Source organism: Myxocyprinus asiaticus, chromosome 50 (genome assembly GCF_019703515.2).
Source record: "Myxocyprinus asiaticus isolate MX2 ecotype Aquarium Trade chromosome 50, UBuf_Myxa_2, whole genome shotgun sequence".
In the NCBI taxonomy this organism is placed as follows: Eukaryota; Metazoa; Chordata; class Actinopteri; order Cypriniformes; family Catostomidae; genus Myxocyprinus; species Myxocyprinus asiaticus.
In genome coordinates, this window is record NC_059393.1 from 15,857,927 (window position 1) to 15,883,844 (window position 25,918).

The 25,918-nt window shown below is 38.4% G+C and overlaps 1 long non-coding RNA gene across 2 annotated transcripts in view; it reads right to left on the minus strand.

Moving 5' to 3' along the window:
- Positions 1-5,490: 5,490 nt before the first annotated feature.
- Positions 5,491-25,918, minus strand: part of LOC127439205 (uncharacterized) — a 43,856-nt gene continuing 23,428 nt past the window's right edge. For both annotated transcript variants that reach the window (XR_007896866.1, XR_007896867.1), the window contains 2 exons: positions 23,116-24,177; positions 5,491-6,355 (listed from right to left, as the gene is read on the minus strand). This is a non-coding gene — a long non-coding RNA (uncharacterized LOC127439205). The remainder of the gene's footprint in view (positions 6,356-23,115; positions 24,178-25,918) is intronic.

The window sequence follows — 25,918 nt, forward strand, 5'->3', positions numbered from 1 at the left end:
TCGCGCGACATTATGAAAAGGCGCGAATAGCCTTGTAAACCTCGCAAGTTAAAATGCAAGGGGACATTTTCAAAAAGGTACCCAGAATGAATAACATTCACAAGACAAATGTCATTTTCAGAGGAAAAACCTCTTTATTTACGTAGCCCATATTTTTTTTTAACACTTTGCCTTTAACTTACAGCCAAGGTTTCTACAGTCTTGTTCATTTTATATGAAAGAGCATATTGCCACTTATCAAGGGGTGGTGCTGTAAAAGTGTTTAGGGTCAATGCATTACTGAACCGGGATTGGTTCATCCATTAGAGTTCCCCCTCAGCCAATCAGATGCACCCATCCTGTTGTTTTCATGTGTGGAGGGTCTGCATTCTCTCAGACTCAATGGGATGATTTGAAAACAAATTACAGGGTACAGCGGGGTAAAAGGCTCCATTGATTTTATTTTCTCCCAAACCACTAAATAGCAACAAAAACTACCACAGCACTTTCCTAAACACCTGTTTGTCACTATGCACTGGAAAATGTCCCTGTTTCATGAGATCTTTGCATGTGGTGTCTAAAGGCTGATATTGAGGCAATTTGATCAAATTTGTTATTATTTTTTAAAATGTTGCAAATTTATGTAGCTAATGAAAATCCCTAAAATTAACACATTTCTTTTTAGACAAAATATTTATTTATAATTTTCAGTTTTGTTTAAGGTCATTAAATCAAACATTTATCAACAACTGTCCAGTAAGTGTAAGGATAGCATATGGGGTTAAAAAAAAAAAAAAGAAAAGCCCCCCTGTTACAGGGGTTAAAGGCCCCTATGAAACACGTTGTTTTTCTTAAGTAGGGCTAATAGATTTGTTTTGAAAAATGTTCAAAGTGGGCTCACATTGACTCATCCAATCATAATAGAGATTAGTTTGTTTATAGAATACTTGAGATGTAATAAAATGCCAAATGTGTTTATATATATATATATATATATATATATATATATATATATATATATATATATTTGTTTTCCTTAAGGGGTGCCTTTAGCCCCATTGTACCCTACATAATTGAAGCATTCAAATAGAGTGACCCTCCCTCTACAATCTGAAGATGGTAGAATGAGTTTCTAGAAAATGCACTACTGTTTGGTTCAAACAGCCAAATTTAAGTACACTGAAAAAAAAAAAATGGTGAAAAACAAACCTGATACATTGGCTCAACAACTATAATGTATATTTATAACATACATATTAACAACAACTTAATTTGCATTAATGTGTACAACACAAAATATAAATTCTAAGGTGAACTTAAAGTGATAAATAAATGTAAAAGAATAATTGTGAGTTCCTTGAACTTCTTTTGCTTAGAAATCCATAAAATTAAGTTTTTAAGTTCTACTAACTCAAACGATCAAGTACAGAACTGTGTTTGTGGGGTATACCCATAAGCCCTTGCGCTTAAATCATTTAAGCATGTTTGTTTGGACAAAATAAACTTATGTGGGCATTTAATTACTTGTTATTGAGAATTCATAGAGATTTGACCTCTTTTTAGTATTATTGATGTTGTTTTACCAATTAGGGTGATAAGTGTTCCCTTTGGTGAAGTGCGATCCTGTTTCAATCCATGTAATTTTACTGTGCATGTGTGAATGTGTATTGCTGAAGTACAGTTTCATCTGCACTTCTTTACGAAATCACATTTAGTGACTGACATCAGTCATTATTTTCTTTTGAGACAATTAAATGAAGTAGAAACAATAATAGAAATGTTAATATGAAACAACGTGCTATTAGTTGTTACATTTTATTCGTGTGGCATACTTTTTTAAGTAAATAAAGCTGAATAAACTGATACATTTGTGTATATCTAGCAAAGGTTTTCTAGTTATGCTGACATAAAATGACCATAAGTTGAATTTACTTAAAAAGCGTGACGCAAAAATGCTACATAAATATTTTAAGTAAGTCCAACACATAATTTTTTTTCAGTGTACTTAATGTATTAACAAGACACAGACAACTGAGATTCTAAAATAAAACAGGTGAGCAGAATAAAATGCAAACAAAAATAGGGTTATATTAAAAAACAAAACAAAACAAAACAGAATACATGCAAAATGCGGAAAGTACTGTTTTTTTTTTTTTTTTATACACAAAAAGTAAGTGGTCTGGATATCTCAACGAGTATTGATGCTGACTACCATCCCTGGAGTCATGAGTTCAAATCCAGGGTGTGCTGAGTGACTCTAGCCAGGTCACCTAAGCAGCCAAATTAGTCTGGTTGCTATGGAGGGTAGAATCACATGGGGTAACCTCCTCATGGTCGCGATTAGTGGTTCTCGCTCTCAATGGGGCGCGTGGTAAGTTGTGCGTAGATCGCGGAGAGTAGCATGAGTCTCCGCGGTGTCATGCACAACAAGCCACGTGATAAGATGCACAGATTGACGGTCTCAGAAGCGGAGGCAACTGAGACTTGTCCTCCGCCACCCAGATTGAGGTGAGTAACTGCACCACCACAAGGACCTATTAAGTAGTGGGAATTGGGCATTCCAAATTTGGAGAAAAGGGGATAAAATAAAATAAAAATACACAAAAAGTAAATATTTCATATAGACAGAAGTGAAATCTGCTCTGTGCATAAATTACAATAATGTAAGTATGTTTTATTGTTAGAGCATGTTAAGTAATTTAAACTGTACCTTGAAACTAAAATGTAAACATGTCAAATGATTTTATCAGTAGCAGTTTACAATACGGTGCTATTTGTTGACATCGGTAAATGCATTAGGTATCATGAATTAACAATGAACTACACTTTTACAGCATTTACTAATCTTGGTTAAGATTAGTAAAGTAATTTAATAATATACAATTGTTCATTGTTAGTTTGTGCTAGTTCATAATGCATGAACTTATGTTAACATATAACACTTTTAATTGAAATAATACATTAGTATATGTTGATTTTAACATTAACCAAGACTAAAAATTGCAGTAAAAGCGTAGTTCATTGTTTGTTCATATGAACTAATGTGTAACTAATGCAACCTCATTGTAAAGTGTTACAATCTCATCTGATATTTTCAAGGTTTCATTCCAGATTTCAGTAAATTAAATGTTTATTATCACAATTTTAAGGGTGGTTTTAATGCAGCGTTTTCATTATATCCAATATTAACATTCGCATTGTTGGTACAGTCAATGAAAGTTAATTGCATTTTTGCACAATTGATCAGGAATGGTGTTTCCTTGTGTACATAAAAACTAGTTACTAATATATTTCTACCATCTCTGTACTGACGTGTTATATTGATATCTGAGAAATATGTGGGATCCTTCAAGTGTATTATACAGACACATGTATGTAAATGAGCCCAGGGGGTGTGGGGTCTGCCTTGTTTTGCATTTAAAAAGATGGGGTCCTGTGAAAGTTCTGCTCCCTGTGTGTGAATTCAATGGCTCTGCCATGGTTAGCATGACAAACTGCTCTTCAAGTTCACAAAGTAACCTCCCTCCTCACTACACACACACACACACACACACACACCCTGTTGACCCACTCGGTCATTCTCAAGTCTATTTCAGGCAAGTCAAAGAGCATCTTACTTCTCACATTCTTAGGCATTTTACTCATGTTAACTGCTTAGTATGAAATGTTTTTTTTTTATTTATTTTTTTGCTCAGAATTTGTATATATTGTTTATGAATGAACAAAAGAGGCATATCATGTACCAATGCAAATAGATATTGCTCTGTAACACCAGATATACGTATATAAAGATGGAATGTGCATTGTGAAATCTTTTTGTTTTAACTCTCTATTGTTATCATCGAGGTATGTTTTAAATTACTACTTTAAAATAGGCATATTCATTAAGCAACAACAAAGACCTGATAAACATAACAATTAACACAGCAAAAATGTAATGATTGAAGTTTAACAGTAAACGTGATTTGTTTCCAATTAAACGTTATTTTACTGTGCGTTAAGGCTTGTTATAATGAAAATGAAGAATCTACACAAATTTGATAATTTTATCATGGCTACACATAAGTTCATAAATGTGTTAATATTATTTACTGTTAACCTAATTTTTAAAAATACAGCATGTTTGGTCAATACTTCGAGTAATATTCATTTACGAAGTATGAACATACCCAGGTAATTCAAAAATCTAAATGGAAAAATTTTTGTTAGAGAAACTGGTAGCACTTTACAATAAGGTTGTATTTATTAACATTAGTTAACAACATTAGTTAACATGAACTGATAATGAACAATACTTTTACAACAAGGTTAGTTTAAAAGTAACTTGTACTTTGACAGGATCTTTACATGATGCTTTCCCATTGCTACATGCATATTCTGTCAAGTATATATATCTACTTTCCATTCATTACACAAATTAATACCAATTAAGAATGAATTAATGTTAAACATTTTCGTATTTGTGTTTATTACTTGTTTAATAGTACAGAGTTGCTTTCTGTAGATGTCATTAACAAAGATTTTCTGTCAATTTATGTTTCAACCACATTGAATGTATCACAACCTCACCAACAGCCAGACGCTCTAGCAAGGGGTTGCAAGAATTCATGGCCAAATTCCCTTTTCACCTCTCATGGCAAAGACAATCAACGTCTAGGCAGACCACCAAGAGCTGTTTAACAGAAGCTGCTCAGCCATAGTTTGAGCCCTGTTTCTGGGCAGAGGATGGTAAAGGGGAGGGGGTGAACAGGGAGGGCGAAAGCTGCCACCCTAATCTCTAAGAAAGAGGCTTGTTGTGTGTGGGTTTATCCTGTTGAGAGTAAGGGAATCTGCCATGCTCAGTAAGCATGTATATCAGGCCATCTCAAGGCTCACTGGACGCTCCATGGGTGGCTCCTTCTGGTCAATCCCAACATAGTCTCTACCGGACTGGCCCAAAATGGGATAATCTCTCCCTTTTGCTTTCTTTCAGGCCAAAGTCTGGCCTCCCAGCGGTTGAGTCACGGGCCTGATCCCACGTCAGGTAGTGTGAGAGTGAGGCTGGGTGACCAGGAGGGCTTTGAGATCGGGCTGATTTCAGAAAGGGCACTGGGCCGCACTGGACCAGCGCTTGAGCTGACAGTTAAAGGAAAACAATAGGATGTAGGATTGCCACCAGAGAAGGATGATATTTGTGTCTGTGTGTATGCTGGTCAGGTTTTGCCCACATTTCCCCACAAGGATAGTAACATTTAAAATGAGCGACATGGAGCCAATGGTCTCCATGAGGAAAATGTCTTAATAAACATACAAAATAACGTCTTAATGAAAATGTGAAAATGCAAAAAGGTGTAAGGTTAAGGGGTATAAAATATAATGAGCTCAATATAAAAACAGTAGAAGTAAATAGAAAGTTCCCATCATGATAGAAAAGCAAACATTTAGAGGTACAAATGAAATAGAAACTGCACAATTTATTTTCAATAAAAAAATAAATAAAAAAACACACAACAAACAATTTAAGTTCTTTTTTTAGCATTTATTAAAGCACTTTTATATTATTCATTACAAGGCAGTAAGGCAGCAATAGTTTACAACAGTAAACAAAAGTACGTTGAATTCAGCATTATCAATGCAATCTCATGACAAGTGGTAATAATAGTAGGAGATGGCGTAATAAATCGTACGAGTTGCCTCATACAAAAAAGTACGACTTTTACTTCTATAGAGAAAAAAAATGAACAATGAACAATGATAATATATGATTTTTCCTACATTTAATCCCAAATCTAAACCTAACCATCAAGTCTAATCCCTTCCCCAAACTCTAAACCTAACCATGGTTTTAATAGAAAAAAAAGAAAATGTGTATACCACGGAAGAAAGAAAACATTGGGGGTTTGATAAAAGACGAAGGAATCGTATATAATTGATTGGTCTAAAAGTTGTACCTTTTCATATGAGCCAAGTGGTACCATATCTTACGATTTCACCATCTCATTATCGCAATTATTACAAGTTTTCATGAGACTATGTTGATATTATTGTCATTTTCTTATCAATGCATATCAAGGTCAAGATAAAATACAAGTAAATAATTACCATTTTTAAGTTGCATTTTTAAGCAGTCTCGCTATCATTAAATTGTATGTTTAAAAAAATGGAATTCAATAATTAACTTACCCTTTAACTGTCCAAAAATACTTACCTTATGGATGAGGTCTAACAAAAAAAACAAACAAACATAAAAATCTAACTAAAAAGCAATTATATGCAGTCAATAAATGAAGAAAGAAAGAAAGAAAAATAAATATTCCTCTGAATGGTATGTGATGGTCCTGGGTTCAAGGCATGATTCATTCAGCTTTTTTTGGCATCTCTTGCGCTCTTAAAGAACCTGAAAGAACACAACAAAACATGCCAGTATTAGTGAAATTTTAGTGGAAAAGTAGATTCCAAAAGGATGAAGGAATGATTTAAGACATGGGTCTTTGAAACAAAATTATTAGGAGAAGAAAAATGTATACATTTCTAGAAAAAGCGACGGAGGCTAAACATTTTGCCCAACATCTCTTTTTGTGTTCCACAGAAGAAAGAATGTAATTCAGGTTTGAAACAACATGACAACAGAATTTTCATTTTTGGGCAAACAATCCCTTTAATGCCTTTGACACATATAAAAGGGAAGACTAAAGACAACGCTATAGCAACCAAGCAGACTCAGTTTAGCAGATCAAAAAGCAGCAATAACACAACATGCTCTTAAACACTTCCTAACTTGAACTATGTATTGCAGCATATCCTGTGAAGCGAACACACAATTCGACAAGCCTTTCACTGTACACAGTCTGAAAGAGGTGTGGCTTGAGCACAGAGGTGGACGGGAAAGGGAGGGGGGTTGAGAGTTGACTGACAGCACATGGATGCCGGGATGCTCAGCATCACGTGTGTGGCGATGACGCTGCGTATGTCTTGCCCCTACCACCACGCCATAGCGTAAACATGCATGTGTGTTTACCAGCAGGCAGGTTGAAGGGGCGGGGAAGCAGACTTTATCAACCATGATGTTTGACCCCGAGCCTAAAGCCAGACAGGGGTCAGAGGAAGCACTGTCTGGGCACTGGATTTGACCCCTAGGCTGTGGGGGTGGGGGTGCTTGTTGGTTCCAGTCTAGGCTTTAATATCACCTCTGGGGATTGAGGTGCAGACAGCTCAATGACTGACCCTGCTTAATCATCAGTGCGCAACGTCTCGTACGTCTGCTTGGTCATGGTACAAGTCATGGCGACGGGCTACGACGTGATGTAAATCAAATGTGACAGCCAGAATGTCTCTACACCTATTTTTAGTGACATAAGGCATGAAGCTGGGCCTTTTCCCTCCAATAGCAAAAATATGTAGTGAACAAAAAACTAATTTAGTCTCAGAGGAACATATACTCTAGTGAAAAGCCACACCCACACTGATATGTTTTCGTTTGAAAACACATCAATTTTGCAATGTTTACGCCTCTCGTCCACACTAGAACAGCGTTTTCCTTCACCGAAAATGGAGCGGAAATGCTCAACATTACCGCATACAAAAAGATGACATTATGAAGATGAAAATGGAGTTCTCAAATGAAAATTGATTAGTGTGGCAGTGGCCTGAGATTCGTTAAACCAACCTAAGAACTGAAATGCCAGTTTTTACTCTGGTACAAGAACAGGTTGAAAGCCGCAAACAATGGTTAAAGCAAACCAAAGAAGAACATACTGTAGATATATGACAACGTAGTAACATATCAGCTTCATTTTAAAAATTGTACACAAACAAACAAACAAATAAATAAATAAATAAATAAAAATCCCCTCCCCAAAATGCCTAAATAAGATTCTTTGACTGAAACTTCAAATTTAATAAAAAATAAAAATTAAATTACAAGCTACAACAACGTGTGAGACTTTTTAAAATCTTTAAATTAGATTTCTAAAAATTTGAAACATTTGAAACCAACCATAAAAAAAAGGTATAGTCAATGCTGAACATGTCCTTGCACTAAAAAAAATCTAGATACAGCACCACGAGAAACGTGTATCAAGGCAAGTTCTTTTTATCTTCACATTCCATGTAAATATGCAGTGTTCCTTGTGCAAAAAAATGCCACAAATGCAGGTGTCTTGAGACATGTTTTTTAAAAGTTTAAATTCTTTTTCACTTGACACAGTGTCTGAAACACGCTGCAACACGCTGTGCGAGATGTGACGCAAAGGTCAAATATGTCCCTTTAGCGCATGTTTACATAGGAAAACAACTGGAAAACAGTGCTGACCGAGGCAGAAATGCATTCAAAAACAGCCCAATAGATTGTCTATAATTTGGCAGCAGCCATAGGACAATACCTGTTGATTTGTAACGGTTTAAAAAAATTACATTTGACTAAAAACTCCCAACAGACATACCGAAGTTCATTATCCAGCTATAGCTAATGTGTCTTTGGACTATAAACGAACAGTGGACCAGCTAGCTTGCATGATGCTAGGCTAGAAACCATAAGCGTGTTGGGGTGAGACATTTGCCCAGCGTTTGCTGTCAGGAGACAGACCTAATGTGGTCAGTGTTTGGCTAGGATGGGGGTGGGTGGGGAACCAGAATTGCTTGTCTGAGACCCCCCTCAATAGAAACCGTCAGAGAGAGAGAGAGCGAACGCACCTACGACCTAGGCAGGGGGGTGTATTTTTTATATTAAATTCTGCATCACACAGTCATGAATTGGGGTTTGTACGAAGAGCACAGTGTTTGAAATATAGGTGGTGCAGAAGGGAGGTCCCATATGGAAGGAAAATAGCATATGTTCACTAAAGATAAAAACGCTCACACTGACAAATGTCCAGCACATTGAAAAATAGGGTCTTACAGTTTTTCTCGGTCAACACTGCTTGCTAACTGGTAAGTTGCAGTGTTCTGACGGAAAAGGGGAGGAGCTAGGAATCATGCAGCTAAGGCTACATCCACTCTAATCCGTTTTCATTTGAAAACTCTTTTTTTCAGTTTCCTTCAGTTAGTGTTTTTCAAAGTATGCTGTAAGGGAGAGCATTTTCGCTCCATTTTCGGTGAAGGAATCCACCGTTCTAGTGTGAATAAGAGGCATAAACATAGCAAAATGAATGCCTTTTCAAACAAAACGTATGTGTGGACACGACCCAAGATGAACTTCATGATGAACAGTAGTTTTTATTTGTATTTTTATTTTGACCTTTTTGTCATTTTAGTGATAGATGTCACTGATACAGTACAAATAGAACTGGATCGCTGACGCAACGTTAAACTGTAGGAGGTGAAGCTACTGGAAGTGTTCGAGCGGCCATCTTGGTATGCCCAAACTGTCATAGATTTGACTGAATGACTTACAGGCGAAAACACCCCCGTTTCACCATCTCCGACCTTCGTCCTCTAGTGACAATCATGTTTAATGTTTAATAGCTGTTATGGATCATTCATTACGAGGGAGAAGATATACGTCGATCGCAATGTCAGAGCATTTACCTGCCCGGGTGTTCAGTCTGTCAGTGCAGCACAACAATCACCAAAGGAAGCGACAAAACTGTTCACAAGTTGTATTGTAAGTAGGAAAAGCTGTAATATCTGCTTGTTTATGGTGATAATACGTCCTACCTCAGACCGGGATTTCTAAATCACCTTAAATGCCCGTAATTTGCTTGTTTTCATATTGAAGTGCTCTCTGTAGTCATACATGGATACATGTCATAAATTACGTGTTCGTTTGCCATTTAAACCCAGCATAACAATTTGATTTGAACCAGTTTTGCTTTGCGTGTCTCCCTCTCTGTGCGTGTGATATAGGGAGAGAGAACTTGTGCTCTTATTCAAGTGACTGCAAGAACAAGGCACTCTTTGATGAAAATATAAAACAAGTACTCTGAATAAACACTTCGATGTTCACAATAAATAAGTCTGAAAATGTCTGTTTGTATCTTACCTCAGTTTCAGTGAACTTCTTTACGTTCAGCTGATCTGTTCGCAGATGAAGTTTGTTAGTGGTGGATACTGTTTGATACAGATACACATAACTCACTCAGGCTTTCAAGAAACAGGAAAAATTCCAACTTTAAATAAATAAATAATTACATGTGTAGGACGTCTGCATTGTAGGGATGTACATGCAGATTTCAGATATAAAATCGGTGATTGAATGACTAATGTTTACTCACTGAAATGAGTTGATATCCTATTAAGTCATTAGGGACATTGGAATGTTTGGTCATAGCAATATGGTGGCACAGTGGCTTCACTGATATGACGTCATGAGCAATCCAGTTCACCTTATTCAGCCCTGCCCCTTTTCCTCGCTCCACTCTTCCGAATTTTGTCATCTAACTTCCTGTTTGTACTGAAGCTACTGAGAAGGGTCAATCAAAATGGATCGACTCGTGTGGGAGCACAGAAAGTATTTTTCACCATGCGTTGATGGTGTAAGTCTACACCACCCCTTTACTATGTGAAAATGCTCATGAGGTGTTATTTCTGTCACTCTAGATGTTTGTTTTTACCACATCCGTGGAGGTAAATTGGACCTGGAAGACTACATTCGGACAGACACACCACACTTTTTCATAATACAAGCGTTTAATTGTTATATGTGTAATTCTGCTTAATTTTTAGGTTTCAACTTGTTAATAATTTGTTAAAATGTGTAGTTGATATTACATTTCCAACAGTGACAGCTCATATTATTACACATGCAAGTTCAATATTAAAGAAAATTACAATTGTACTTTTTAAAATTAATTTGTCACCCATAAATGTTTTTAGAGGATTAAATGTGATTAAAACAGTTGTAAATGGAATATAAAATAAAAACATACACTTTCACATGTGTATGTGTATATAAATATAGTGTCACCCCTCCCCCCATCCCGGTTTAACGCTCAAAAAATCTGCTAACCTTAACTATAACGCAATGGGTAAATGACATGAGAAGATGGTCAGAGAAGTCATACAGAGATATTTTTAATGACTTTGTGTTGTCTATATGAGTTTCATGAGCACGGAGGCATATCGGTACATCCATAGCTTGACGGTAGGATCTTGTGTATTTATAAATGAAGTACTCTTGTTTTAAAATCTCCCCGCTCTGCTTCCAGTTGTTATGACACCCCCTGAATACTTTTAAATACTCATGATAGCTTTTCAAAACTCTATAACCTGGAAATCCACTTCGCTAGCTAATTACACTTTGACATCAACACCATAGATGTCTATATAGAACCGCTAGAACGGAAGTTCAAAGACAAAATGTTTAAGATGGCTGCGCGCTAGTTTCTCTGGCGCATAAGGTGAATAGTATATATCAGTAATAGATATATTCAAGAGAGAGACAGGAAATGATGGAGAGAGGAGGGGGAAATGGCATTGGGACATGTTGTGAGCAAACTTGAACTTGGTCACCCACATGAGCACCACAGCACAAAATTTCAGCGCATACACTAACGACTTTTAGTACATTTTACATTTCACATTTTAGTATTAAAAAAAAAAATAATAATAATAATTTTGTTTTCATTTTTGTTTTAAACATGGCACAAGTTCCTTCCAGATTATTTTATAGTATATATATATATATATATGTATATAATACATTTTAATAAAAGATTTATTTTAACAAAATATAAAAAATATTTAATAAATGTAAAAAGTGTGATAATATTTTATTTTAATTATATTTAAAATATTTTAAAATATTATATTTTATAAATATATAAAAAATATTTTTATGAAATGTATATAACATTTTATACCTAATATGTATTTAGATACAGTGCAGAAATAATATGAGGTTACTGTAAAGGCTACTGTAAATGGTAAGTTTAAGTAATGTGTTGTTGAGGATTTAAAGAATGGCGTTTCTGTGGCCGTTCTCAGGAATCTGACCCAAGCTTTAGAGGATTTAATTTTATGCTTGTGCAAAGTTTGTCGTTGGGGTCATAGCCAGACAATTTTTCCCCCTCCTAGCCTTGAGTTTTGTGTCCAACCAACAAAGATGTTGATGGAAATCTTACGTTACATAGGAATACACACCACTGAATCACAGTGTGCTTGAATCGGGTAATTCTGCCGGGCTATAAATAACCATGACCAGAGTGTGAATGGGAGACGTCAGGCGAGGCCATTGGAGAAAAGGACCTGGTCCCAAAAGGGACCACTCTGCCCATAAAGGGGGGCTCATACAGGGCTTTGTCCCCTGTTTAACTCAGCTTTTTAAAAACTGTTCTTTATGGACTCAGCAAAGCAAACTTGAACGCTCATTCTTACAGCCAGAAGAAAGAGATGACAGACAGATGGACAGACAGATAGACAGCACAACACATATAACAGAAGACAAAAAAAAAAAAAAAGCATTCATTGTGAATGCCCCTTAAGACTTCCCTAGGGTTGCCAGGTTTTCAGTGAAACTTTTATATTCTGTGTCACAGTAATAAATGTTCCCCTATTTGCTAATCAAATACGTTTGGGGCCAAATCTATGTGTCTGACCATACAGCAACCCTCTGACCTTGACCTCTAGGGTCTTTCCTCACCTGCTGCTGAATGGAGCAGCTGTGCCGTCTAGCCAGCGTATGACTGAATATTTTACACTTTAGTCCGTTCCCATGCTCAACAGAAACAATATTTAGACAGTCTTTGTGCGGGAGAGTAATGTTTACTTTGCTTATTGTACTGTGGTGGCCATTATTTGGTGTCTTCCAATATCTGCCCTTGTTTAGTAATTATAGTCACCTTAAAAGCAGGATATAAGAGCGACAAAAAACACAGCCCTAATTTGAAGTTTATTTGTTAAAACCACACCTTAAAACTTATACTGTCTACATCTGTCCACATTTTGTGCACCCACATAACCTTTGGTTATGGAACGGTACTTATGATAATGAGTCATGAGTAAAAAACAATCAGCAATCCATGACAACATTTCATCATAACAACACCTAAATTCTCATTTCAGATACTAAATGGACTCGGGCGAACACGATAATTGAGAGCGAGCTTTCGACTATATTCTAGGAGATGAAGCTTTGCAAATAGTCATGGCCACATGACATCACTCTCTTCTATGCTCAAACTCCACTGCTGTATTCTGAGCTCACAAGACTGAGTACTGCACCCTCCCTCGCCCGTCTCCCTCCACCGACAACAAGAGGACCCCTGGATGTACTTCTTTTAGACAGTCTGCAACGTGCCTGATTGAAATGCAAAATATCTGGGGATAACAGGGTTGGCATATTAGGACGTAAACATAAAAATACATTATTCACTGTGGATCACAGAGCATTAGATGAATGTAATTACTTTCAGTTCTGATTTATGGAGGTTTAAGTGACCTGATCTGGCAACACAGTCATTTTCTTCTCATAATCTAACACTGGAATGTGCCTAATTTTAACAGACACCTGTATTCCGGTACGCAAGATCCAGCGAAGCTGGTGGTCTCTCTGTATGCCTTCATCTGAATATATTTACATGCAAATCGTGCTACGCTGGCAGATACTAAGCACCGTTGAGACTTCGCCGAGAAAGACAGTGTCCAAAAAAATCATAATGTGTGAGCAGATCAGACACCGTCTTGACTGAATCAGCCATATATTTTCCACAGTGTCACGATCTTACCGTAATCCCATAATTACATAATCATAACAGAGCGATCCAGATGGGAAAAGAGCTGCCAAGCAGGACAGGATGTGGCGAATGCATTAGAATACATTTCAATGAAGAATAAACACAAATTTATGCTAGCATGCGGTGTATCCATACACATAAACACATTTTACAACATAGTGCAAGTTCATATACGCAAGTACACAAAAAGACCCACACAAATACAAAAAAGGACATTAATATTGGTTAATTAATAAAGGGTTTTCCACAGCTGATACCAATGCTGATATTTACAATGCAGGGTGGATGATGGGTGAAATAATTCCTAAATATATAAAAATAAATAACTTATTATATTCATATTTATTATGGCAAAGGAGACGTACATTAAATAATTGTAATATAATTATACATTTTAAATGTAAAATACACACACACACACACACACACACACACATATATATATATATAATAAATGTAATAATCATTTATTTTTCACAATATTTAAACAAAACATAAATATTGTTATATATATAACAATTGTTATTGTTGTATTGTTTTATCTATTGTCAATGTTATCATTAGATTATCATTATTAGCCTGGCCGATATATATCGCTCTATCACTACTTAAAATACTTAAACAGATATAGATAATTTATTATTCTGCTCATACATGTCTAATAATAAGATTTTTTAAGGAAAATTGCAAAAAAGATAAAAGTAGATTAATATTTCAATTGTTTCTGCAGCCGTTGCGCTGAATAGTTTTTGTATAAGAATTTAGTGCCATTTAACTTAAGCGCTTTAACTTTAAATTTAAGATATTGAAGCGTTTAACTTAGTCCTTTAGCTAAACCCACATATAGAACAAATGAACATGAGGAACTGAGGGGGTCAGTGAGGAGGAGGTGAAACCCCAAAGGCAAGCGAGTGTCAACCCCAGCTGGGCGGACATTTTGTTGACATGCTGATAGGGATTTAAGCAGTGGGTGGGTGTGTGTACGTATGCGTGGATGTGCTAGGTGAGAGAATGAGCCGGAAAGGGGGGGAAGAATCGCGAGAGGCTCACAACAGTGGTGTTTCTAAGCTTGATCTGAACACGAGCTGAGACGATTAGGGAGAACGGGGATAAACAAGGAATTGGGGGACTCACTGGAAAAGATGGGGACCATTTCATTGAGATGCTGGCTGGTGTGGGGGTTGGTGGACGGGGGGATTTTTCAGCTGAGCTAATGAAGCATAGGTGGAGATGAATAATGGAATCTTCCAGAGGGTGGGCTGGTGCCTTCGTCCGCTATTCAAAAATTTGGGTTCTTTAGACAGACATGTTGAGAGCATGAAAAGCCCTCCTCTTAAAGGGATATCATTGTTTACACTGCAGGAGTCGGACAGCGTGAACAAATGTGGCATAGCGACAACGCAGATGAATATAAAAGTGCGTTTGGAGTTCGGAGTCATTTCAGCCTCGCTACTGATGCGTTAAATAAATGACCAATGACATTTACACGTGACCATGAGAATTAATTGAAAGGTGAAGTGTGTAATTTCTGTGCCACTAATGTCACCAGAAAAAAACTGCGAAAATAATGATGGTCTTCAAACAAGTTTTTGGAAAATTCCCTCCGTCTGTCATTGGTCAACACATAGATACAGACTCACGCCACTGGTTGAGCCACTGTTGCTATGTCGGCCTGGTCGAGATTCTCAAAACAAATAGAGTAATGTTTTGAAAATGTCACGTTGTTTATACATTTTGGTGAAATCAGCCTAAAAATGGCTAACTTTTAGTTGTCTCTGTATATTAGGCTCGGATTAGAGAAAGTGACTTCGCAAAAATTATATATATCAAGTTTAAAGAAATATTCCGGGTTCAAAACAAATTAAGCTCAATTGATAGCATTTGTGGCATAGGGTTGATTACCACAAAAAATTATTTTGACTTTCCCCTCCTTTCCTTTAAAAACAGCACAAATCTGGGTTACAGTGAGCCACTTTCAATGAGAGTGAATGGGGGCCAATTTTAGAACGTTAAAATACTCACTTTTTGAGAAGTATAGCCACAAAAAAATGTCAAACAAATGTAAAAATGACAATTTAAACAACTTTACAGCTCAAATAATACATGAGTTTTAACAGAAGAATTAATGTAAGTGCTTTTATAAAATTATAAGCTTCAAATTTCTGCCTTTAAACCCTCCAAAAATTGGCCCAATTCACTTCCATTGTAAATGCCTCACTGTAACTGTTTTTTGTTTTTTTGTTTGTTTGTTTGTTTGTTTTAAAAGGAGGGACGAGTCGAAATTAAGTTTTGTGGTAATCAACATTATGCCACAAATGCGGTCGATTGAGCTTAATTTTTATTGAACCCGGAATATTCCTTTAACATATGAAACAATTTTGACAAAAATATAGCAGCTAAGACTTTCCTTAGGGTTGCCAGGTTTGCAGTGGAGCACTTATATCCTGTGTTGCAGTAAAAAGTGTACTCTTGTTTGCTAATCAAGTACATCCATGCGGGACACGGGACAAAGCGCACTGATATATTGCTGCGCTGATTTAAAAATGTGCACTTAAATACTGATATCACAAGAGCCCAGTAACAGAATCACCCGGAAAATGACCATCACCATGTCACAGAAAAGCCCGTGTTATAGAGCCACAACTTAGCTCAGAATGCTGCCTTAACTTGGAGCTTCAATTTTAATCTTAAAAATATCCGATTGTCTTGGTGTTAAATGAAGGCATTGCATGACGAAACTATTATTTTTTCACTTGCGGAGCGAAGAAAGTGTTTCACTTAGTTAGAAGAGCATGATGCTGCAGCAGTGATGGGCTCATCTTGAGTGACAGTCTGTGACAGCGCGCGCAGCTATGTGAACTTCTGCTGTCGTAAAAGTCCCTTTCAATAATCTCTCAATAAATTACGCATTAATTCAAATAAAACCCAGTAATGTAACGCCAGAAACGCCGCCCATTGTAACGAAGTAAAAGTAAATTTTTTTCATTAGAAATTTACTTGAGTGAGAGTAAAAAGTACACACTTTTTCCAAAAAGTTACTAAAGTAAATGTGGCACGTTACTACCCACCTCTACTCTAAACCTTGCCCCAACTTTATACTTCCTGTCTACATCTATCCATAACCTGTACACCCACAAAACCATTAGTTACGAAATGTTACTTTCTCATTCCCTGCCTCTTTCTCTCTGTCTGTCTATCTTGTTCCACGTCTACTTTCGCTTCTTGCCACGTGGACAGACCTGAGCTGGACTGAAGCAACATTTTGAGGCGAGTGGAGGTGCAGTTCGGGGGCATTTTCATTACAGTCAAATCTCAGGCCCGGCTCTTCAACGTGGCCTGTCTCCCCAAGCCGACAGTTTAATCATACAAACAGCACTCCATTCTCATTTCCACCACTCTCCTTCACACAATCCACTCCTTGCTTCATAATTCCACACCCCACACACTCCACATGCAGTGTTGTGTTTTGGGGGCTTAAAAATGACATAATCAGTGACTTGGATAAATGTCTGCTTTCCCTCCAACTGTAACCAGCCAGGGTTGAAGCTAGCTGATTTTTATTGGACCAGTGCTGCTTTTCCCCCCCAGATGTCTCACTGATTCTTAAAACATTCTTTCTCTACTCGATAAATGAATCAAGTTGTGTAGATGTAGCACAACTGGAAGCTTTTGATAATGCAAACACAGAGTCAAATGTTCACATGCTAATCAGCAAATTCTCTGCGTTACTGAACATCCTTTGGTAAATCTGCTTAAAATTTAAAAATTAGCTGCTAATATGTACAAACATCTGGATGAATGCACATATTACACAGACATTTACTATTACTTCTATTCTAGACAGCAATCTGCACTGTTGGCCTATGTAATCATCCAATCTGCTAGGCTCAAAACGTTTTCAGTTATTAAACCATTTCTTTTCTGTAAATACAACCCAACATAGTTTCACAACAACACGTAATAATTTGTACAAGTTGGCGAAATTGTAAGATATTGTATGCCTTGTCTACAATGAAAAGTTATAACATTTATTCCCATTTGAGACCAACCACTCAACAAAAATAATTTAAATTGATACAATAAAGGCATCAAATTTTAGCTTGCTTCTTATTGTATGAAAATCCCAGGAGATCAGCAGTTACAGAAATACTCAAACCAGCCCATCTGGCACCAACAATCATGCCACGGTCCAAATCACTGAGATCAATTTTTTTCCACATTCTGATGGTTGTTGTGAACATTAACTGAAGCTCCTGACCCGTATCTGCAGGATTTTATGCACTGCTGTGCTGACACATGATTGGCTGATTAGATAATCACATGGATGATTGTTGGTGCCAGACGGGCTGGTTTGAGTATTTCTGTAACTGCTGATCTCCTGGGATTTTCATGCACAACAGTCTCTAGAATTTACTCTGAATAATTCCAAAAACAAAAAACATCCAGTGAGCAGCAGTTCTGTGGACGGAAACACCTTGTTGATGAGAGAGGTCAACAGAGAATGACCAGACTGGTTCGAACTGACAAAGTCTACGGTAACTCAGATAACCACAGAATGCTATTCTGAGATGCGGGTTGGTGCTGTTTTGGCGGCACGAGGGGGACCTACACAATATTAGACAGGTGGTTTTAATGTTGTGGCTGATCGGTGTATATATATATATATATATATATATATATATATATATATATATATATATATATATATATATACAGTATATATGGTGTATATATAAATATTATGAATAAAAATCTGCTGCTAATATGCATGCAACAGGATAAATTTGGATGTGCAATGGGGTAAATGTGCATATCATTCTCACACATTTGTGCGTTAGAAGTCTTCAGTAGATTCTAGATTCCGTTAGAAGCCTTTAGCCTAGCTAGTCACTTGTCAGATCACAGGAGGAATAAAATCAAATCAAATAACCCCCCCACACACCCACCCCGCATATCGCCCTTGCAGAACTGAGCAATGCCAATAAATGCTTTTAGCAACTATTACTTCTGTGGGTGGACCACATTCAATCAATAACAAAGCAAATAAAAGCAGCGGGCACTCAGAACATAGAAACCCCCTTATAACGAGGAGACGGTGCTGAGGCATGGCAAACATTAAAACATTATACCTATAAGGTGGTCTCCACACAGAGGGGAGCTAGAACACACTCACATGATGCTACAGTGCTTGTGGAATGTAAAAGCGGACTGTTTTTCTTGAAGGCTAATCAGGAATTGGAGAAATGCTTTCTTTTGATAGTGCTGGAGACAGTATACCACTTGTTTGAGATAGTTTGGTCTAGTTGTTAAGCTTTAAGACTTAAGACAATTGGACATTTAAGAAGAGGTGAGATTTCAACAATTGAAAATTGAAGCTCCAAAATTGTGAGAACAGTCAGCCTGGTAATGGTTACTACGAACAGTAAAAAGCTGTAGCTGTTAATCATTTTTTTAATACCCTAAAATGTTATACTTTCAGATTTTTTTTTTTTCTGAATGTATTGTATATTATTGTTGTTTCCTTAATAGCTTAATAAATATAATCAAATAACTGATTGTTTTCTTTTTATTGATTTTTATTCTTTGTATGCACTAATTTTGTGTCACTCTCAGGAAACTGTGCCATTTGTGCCTGAAAATTTTTCAACCATTTAATTTAAAAATGTTACTGCTGAACTTAAATGTTACTGAGAAATTAGTTTCCCACCTCACCATTGATACTGGGGTAACACCATAAGAAAACATGTTCCCCTACAATATTTAAATTAGTGGTTGACAAACACAGGGTTTTAATTATTGTTGTATAGTTACAGCCTTGCAAAATACTAATAATTATTTATGGTTACTAACCCTGAGGGTAACCCTAAAGCTCATTTTTAAAAGCATTACTGTACAAACATTTCCATTTTGTTTTCATAAACTGAGGGACCATTTTCCAAAGTAGTCGGCAGCATGCTGATCGAGCTTAAGTTGTGTTCAACCCAGAAAATTCCTTCTTTCAGTGTGACATTAACAGCCAGTACCCATATACAGTATATGCTGTCGTCATGGGGGATAATAGCGGACATTGTCCTGGGCCCTGTGATGAAGGGGGGCCCACTAAATGTGTCTTTACATTGAATAATATGGTGGGGGCACATCCATAAAAATTTGGTCCCGTACCCTGTGAATTCAAGACATCACAAAGCTAATCATGGGCAAAAACAACAGCTTGTGACACTTAAATTCATGCCGTCCACCATTGCTTCACACCTGTACAGAGGGGGTGGGTGGTAGGTTAACATATCGAAGGGTCTTGGTGAAAATGTGGCCTTCATTCTGTCACCAAATGGGTGGAACACTTGCCCCACTGTCCCCTCCTTTCCTTTCCCGCCTCTGCAGGCTACTAAAAGGATTTACTGTACTCAGCCTCCCTGCCTAGCTTTTTGTTGAATTATGCATAAATGTGCTAGTGTACTCACCCACATGGCTAGGAGTGTGATTAGCATAGAAGGTTTTTGTTTTTCCTTTTTTTTTTTTTTTCAGGTGGGAGTGGGGCATTTTTGTGCTTTGGAGAGAATTTGAACAGCCCAAGATTTGTGGCGAGTGAGAGAGGGAGAGAGAGTTTGTGTGATTGTTTTTGTTTAGGGGGGCCATGGAGTGTGGTAGCCTTCCTAGCGTGTCAGGCTATATATACATTTGTCTGGCTAGGCTAAAACATATGGGCTCCCCAGCTGTTGTAAATATGTAAATACAGAACGAACGCAGACTGTCTGACCCAGACGTACCACTCGGTTGCTAATATGTGCTTTAGACATGTAATTGTCCAGACAGATGCAAAGCACCCCCATGCACCACCCCCCACCCCCTCCACCCCAAATATAACTGCCCTCCCCATATAATTTAAACCAGTTCATCCTACCCGCACAACAAAACTCACCTATAAACTACAAATGAAACAACCAATGAGAGTGACTGCTGTTCTAGACAGCTAACAGCACTGTTAGCCACTCTCAATAGCATCCAATATGTTAGCTTTAAAAAAGCGCACAAACAAATAACAGTGATCTATGATCATTTAAACTAGGCTTGGGCGGTATGACGAAACCTTATGGTATGACTAAAAATGGCATATATAAAGTTATTTTGTGCAAAAATAGCTCCACATTATGTATTATGTAGCACTTGAATAAAAAACAAGTTAGCAAAAGAGTTAACAAGTTGGGGGCCTGGGTAGCTCAATGAGTATTGACGCTACCACCCCTGGAGTCGCAAGTTCGAATCCAGGGCGTGCTGAGTGACTCCAGCCAGGTCTCCTAAGCAACCAAATTGGCCCAGCTGCTAGGGAGGGTAGAGTCACATGGGGTAAAATCCTCGTGGTTGCCATTAGTGGTTCTCGCACTCAATGGGGCGCGTGGTAAGTTGTGCGTGGATCGGGAGAGTAGCATGAGCCTCCATGTGCTGTGAGTCTCTGCGGTGTCATGCACAGCGAGCCACGTGATAAGATGCACGGATTGACTGTCTCAGAAGCAGAGGCAGCTGAGACTTGTCTTCTGCCACCCGGATTGAGGTGAGTGACCGTGCCACCATGAGGACCTACTAAGTAGTGGGAATTGGGCATTCCAAATTGGGGAGAAAAAGGGGAGAAAATAAAAAAATAGAATAATTTAAAAAAGAGTTACGTTAACAAGAAACAAGAAAGTAAATAAAATACCATTTATATTAAGACCTATAAATCAGTTTAATTCTGACTAGATGAGTACATTTTCAAAGTCGTTGTAAAAAAGCCAATGTATATTTACCTATGACCACACATCAATTGAATTCTATATTAACAACACCAGAATGCTTGCTAATGTTAAAAACAAGGCAAATCAAAACAAGTACTTGATCTACAGTTAATTCAATGAGTCTAAGATTCATTTCCTCTATTGTTATCACCCAAAATGGTGAGGGTTAGAAACTAGGCATTTTTGACTGCTACAATGCTACGATTTCAAGCACAATCATTCATAGTTATTGAGGACTTCTTTGCGTAAACAGCACATACTGTATATCTTAACTGAATTAAATCAATTAAAGGAATAGTTCATCATAAAATTACTATTCTGTTGTAATTTATTCATGTTGTTCCCAATCCGTATCACTTTCATCCATAGAACACAAAAGGAGACATTTTGCAGAATGACAGCCTCAGTCACCATTCGCTTTAAATGTATGGGAAAAAAAGATGTAGTGAAAGTGAATGGTGACTGCCCAAGCTAACATTCTGCATAACATCTCCTTTTATGTTATCTGGTAGAAAGAAACTTTCCCTTTAAATAAATTAATTTAATTTGGCTATGAACAACCCTTTCACTATCCAGCTAAAAAAAGAAGAGCAGAGATATTGTACATGGACTCGACCACTCAGGCTAACTACTTAAGCCCCATTTAGATCTTCAGCTTCATTGACATGATTGTAATAACACAAGTGTGAAGTTTTGTATTGTGAGGAGGAACACATTGTTGCCCGGTGAGAGTTTGTGTGAAGGGTGTGGACTCTCGGGTCCCACGGCACAGCAGTGCACCAGGGCCTACGGTGAGGAGTGCTGCGCATGCTAATGAGGTCATTATGGGAAGCTGTCTGGACCTGGGCCCTGCGAGTGAGGGATTTACGTGGCGGAGCCTAGCTAGACTACCTAGTCACAGATGTCACAGATGGCACAAACATTAGATGCTTTGTGTGTGTTAACGGCATATTTTTCTCCCATTTCAAATGACAGAACGTTACTGTGGCTCTACATAAAGTAGGACAGACTGTACAAGGATAAAAATGATAATGGATGCATGCACATATGCTGTGCATGTTTAAAAGCAGGGAAGCACCATGAATTATGGCTGGTGTGCTTTTTGTGCAGTTGCCCCAACCAATAATGGCAAGCAAAATAAGCATATGCAAATGCAATTATCTGGAATATGCATATTGGCCATTGATTAGGCAGATGGGCAGAGTTTATGGCACCACCATTTTGGCGGGGAGACAGCTGGCAAGCAGCGGCGGCCATTTTGTTGAAGACGCTGCCCAGTGGAGACGAGACGGCATGGTACACATCTATAAGGTTACAACGGCAATCTGGACATTAGTAACATGGGCATCACGTTTACTTTCAAGCCTATGCTTAACATAATACAAATCATGACATTGGACATCCCAGCTTTGCTAAAAAGACAAGAATTTCCATGCTGGTCCAGACTGGTTTATGCTGGTTAGTGTTGGTATGGTGCTGGTCTATCAGGTGGACTAACATTGCATTGCATTACATTTCTGGTGAAGCTGAAATTGACTTGATGGTTAGGCTAGTTAAGAAGCCTTGTGGGGATACCAGCACACTAGTATCCCATGGATGGAGAACAACATCCAAAGCACAACATATGCAGCAGGAATTTATCAAAGCAGAAAGACAACCAAATGCAAAGCTGATAACAATAAACCCATGCATAAAAGATTACCAAAATTTCTCCTTACCAAATTCACTTCTTTGTTGAAAGGGTCCCTCGATTTCCAGTGCAACCAGCATGCAATGAAACCCTTCAATGCAGCCTTGCTTCATCCATTTTTGAGTTGTCCGCATATTGCTTCATTGACATTTCAGAGTCTTCCACATCCCAAGTAGGATGTTCACGAGGGCTTATTAGGAGATTTTCGACCTCTGTGCTCTATCAGTGACTTGCACTGTCCTCCCCTTGGTCTGCAATATTGTTAATGCCCATCAAATGCCATGGACAGGGGTGAAAAGAGTTGTAAGTACCCAGCAAAGGTGAGTGCCAAGCCCTTCTCTACAAATCAAGGCCAAGTCCTTTTCCAAGCTCTCGAACGTTGGTAATTATTAAAAAAAATTCATCTGGAAAAGGTTAAAAAAGGGTTCAACCTGTTCACTCATCCCATCTGATGTAGAGCACTTTGTGTATACTTATGAGGAGGACCATTAAAAAAGAAAGACCTCTTGATTTAGCGTAAAAGAGATCTCCGTGAAGCACTCATTCAAACAGTCAGGGGGAATGTGCACTCATGGTGAAAAAGGAATCAAAGACGGGGGAAAAAAGGCCTTTGACATTCTTTTTCTACTCATTCTCCTAGTTTTATCAAGTGATGCTGGGTCTGCAAAGGCCCTCTGGCAGAACCACACATACACTCGCTGTTGCATGAAGAACAGCAAGGCTCTTGGCCCATTCTTTAGCTGATGCGAGTTGACTGAGATTGGGTTGAGGAAGAGAAAGTTGAGTACACTGGCTCCCATGGCTCCATGGCTGAAGGCAGTGTTTGGCGACCCCTGGCAGCATCTCTCCTCAGTATTGATTTCTCTCCCTCCTCGCTGCCGAGGTGCCGGTAGCTAGCGGGGAAAGCGAGCCGCCTCACCAGCCCACTCCGACGCTCCCTGGCTGGCCCCTGCCATTTCTCAGAGGCCCGAAGACGGAGAGTTGGGACTGATAGAAGAGAGCCCATGGCGGTCCGCAGCTGCGTTCACCTGCTCTGGGTTGACTTCTCCACCACCATCACAACTCCCACTCTTCGCTCGTCTTACGCCTTCTGCCAAAACAACAACGTGAGAGAGAGAAAACAACTTTAGCGTAACTTTCAGTATTTCGCCCGTTGCAGATGTCAATCCAAGGCTTTGATCAGGGAGATGTGCAAGGTGAATGTTTTGGCATCTGCTCTCAGTTAGTAATGTGAACTTTCTAACCTTGGAATAAAAAAAAAGCTGAGGTAGGAGATTTTTTGAGTTAAGGATGTCAGGCTGAAAGAAACTGTCTGCCAAGTGCACTTAGAGCCCCTGTGCTGATGCTTCCCCCATACATTGTAAGTAAATATGCCTTTAAACAGGCTTTTTTTTTTTACATTGATGGTAAGTTAACTGCAATGCTTGTAACATCAGAGACAAGGGGAATATTTTTTTTTTTTTTCTTCTGTGTTGTCTGAAATTTAAATGATTTCAGATGCCTGTTGTCATGCAAATTAGTTAAAAAGGACATTCCTTTATGGAGTCTCTGACTCATTCTGCATTTAAAGCGTGAAAAATGTTAGCCAAACCCAGGGTTCCCATATCTTTTGACTAATGAATTTCCATTACTTTTCCAGTCGTTTGTGATAACTTGCTAAAAATTTTACAGAGATTGACCTCACAACAAGCAGCTTCTTGCAGATGGAAAAACCTGGATATATCAAGGTTTTGCATGACTGTGGGAAGCCTATTAAACCATACCAAAACATTTGGATGTTACCCAGTTGCCGAAATATTTTAAACATTCAGAAAACCACTAAAGCGTTTTTTCGCTTGTTGCAAAGTAGAGAAAGTTGGGTCTCAAAATTACGTTGATTTAAAGTGGGTAAAGTGACGAAAAAGTGGGGAACCGAATCGGGGTTGGGGGGGTAGAGCGCAACTGTGGGGGCGAGCTGCATGTCTCAGACACAATAATACTATTCATTGGGTCCAGACATGGGTGTTAACACCCCTCTGGCAGCACACAATGGGGCTCCCTGGCATTGAGACAGCCTCGCTGATATTGTTAGTTCAGGGCAGCGTTTTGCTGGCTGCAGGAGAAAACGTCGACATTGTGCTGGGACGGCAGGACGGGCAGAGGGAGGTGAAAGGCGAAGAAAGGGAGATCAGTGTATCTGTCAGCTTGGAGGGAGAGGACAGGGGCAAAAAGGGGGCTAGGAACAGAAAGGGAGGGGGACTGGGTCACTCCACGGCATTGGACTTGTAAAAAAGAATAGAAAAAAACCCTATGAAAAAGGGGTGAGAAAAAGATTGCACTATAAATATTATTGAAGGGGGGACAGAGATGGGAAGGAGGCGGAGGGTACGAAAGGGGTCCAGGCAGAATCGGGGACGAGGGCTGCAGCTAGGGAGCCGCTTTCTGTGTTTAGGTGGATTTCATGCCTGCCATAGTTACAAAGCACAGGGGAACAATGAAACTGTGTGGCAATGGAGAAAAAAGAGAACATATTCAGGGAGCTTACAAGTGAGAGCGTGAGAGAAAAAGAGGGAGGAAAACAGGGAGGGCGCTGCTGCAGTCTCCCCATGGTCGAGATCAGGTACGGCTCTGACATCCAAGTACCGCGAGATGTCTATCTCACCAGCTTCCCCCATCTCTCCTATGTGTGCATGTGTGGACCAAGAGAGAATAGAGGAGAGGAAAGGAGGAGGGTGGGGTGATTCAAAAAGAGCTGTGCAAAAACGATCAGTAGGCACATTTAAGGGATAGTTCACCCAAAAAAACTATTTGTCATTAACTCGCCCTCTTGTTGTTTCAAACTCGTATGACTT